Source organism: Limulus polyphemus, unplaced genomic scaffold, assembly GCF_000517525.1.
Source record: "Limulus polyphemus unplaced genomic scaffold, Limulus_polyphemus-2.1.2 Scaffold390, whole genome shotgun sequence".
NCBI lineage: Eukaryota > Metazoa > Arthropoda > Merostomata > Xiphosura > Limulidae > Limulus > Limulus polyphemus.
In genome coordinates, this window is record NW_013666000.1 from 594,248 (window position 1) to 595,722 (window position 1,475).

Here is a 1,475-nt window from a genome sequence, read left to right on the forward strand (position 1 = left end):
AAGGTCGACAAGGTCTTAGTTCAGCTATACACAGCCAATAACAAGCTCACCCTGCAGTGGAAAGGACCTTTTGCAGTACAGGAAGTGGTCAACAAAATGCACTATAAGGTGAGAGTGGATGGGACAACCAAGTTCTACCATGCTAATCTATTGAAAAGGTACTTCAATAGAGAAAAAGACCTTATGGGTGCAGCTATTGAGGTAAGGATGGACATGGAAGGTGTGGATGTCATAGATGCAGAACCAGAAGGCATGGACTATGTCATGGAAGATGAAGACCTACTAGGCCTAAGACCATTGCGTGGAGATGAGACATACAAGGACATCAACATAGGTGAAGAACTGACTGGCAAGCAGAAGAAAGACCTGCAGGAGCGACTGTGCCAGTACACAGATGTACTGAGCAAAACAGACCATGGGAAGCAGAAGATCAAGATAAAGGATCATGTCAATGTGAAGCCTTACCAGAGGCCCTATGAGAAGAGAGACCAACAAGGAAACTGCAAATGGTGCAGACTATATGAGGAAATTTAGTGTATGAACTGAAAACAGTCTTTTTTTAAAGTTAATATTGTAAATATTTTTCTTAAAGAGGGGCTTGTTGTTGGATATACAAGACTGTTTAATATAAGTGTTATCATTCAGTTTATTTTGTGACTTACTATTTAATGATTGTTTAGTTTTAATGACAGGAGTGTTGAAGGTTGATTGTTTTAAAAGCATTAGTTATGACAGGTTTCATTACGTAGCTTGGTAAAAGTCATGCGTTGTGTATGTAGTTTAATTGTTGTAAATTGACGCCATATTACTAAACCATTTTGTATTTTTCTCGTTGCCTTAAGTGAGTATTGTTACATCATAGCGTCTCGTAGTTTGTTGAAAGTTCTAGGCCTCAGTTGGGTAATATGTATATAAGTGACCAAGTGAGTGCAAGTTAAGTGCAGCTTGAAAAAGTTAGTAAAAGAAAACGTTAAGTTAGCTGACGTGTGAGTGATTAGCTTTAATGGGTGATTTCTTTAGTGTGTTTCACAGCTGCATTGTAACAACAGTGATAAGAAAAATAATTTGCCTTGTCAATAGGGTTCTAAAGTAACTAAACCAGCTTGTGTGGACTTTCGACGAAAAAATGGAGACAATTATTTAAAGCTCTGAATACAACTGTGGTAACCAACAAGTTAAATACAAGTTAAGTTAGAAAAACTAAGTTAATGAAAGTGAAGTTAGACTGCATGATTGTTAGTTTATCCATAATGGGCAACATTTTAAAGTGAGTTTCACAGTTAACAGAGATAAGGAGAATAATTTGTCTTGTCAAAGAGTGTTCTGAAGTAATTGAACACGCCTGTGTGGAGTTTGACGAAAAGGAAACAATTATTTAAAGTTCGAGATACAACTTTGGTAACCCACGGGGTAACATAAGTGAATCTATAGCAGAATGTATAGTAAGAAACATAGAGAAAATAATTCGTCTTGTG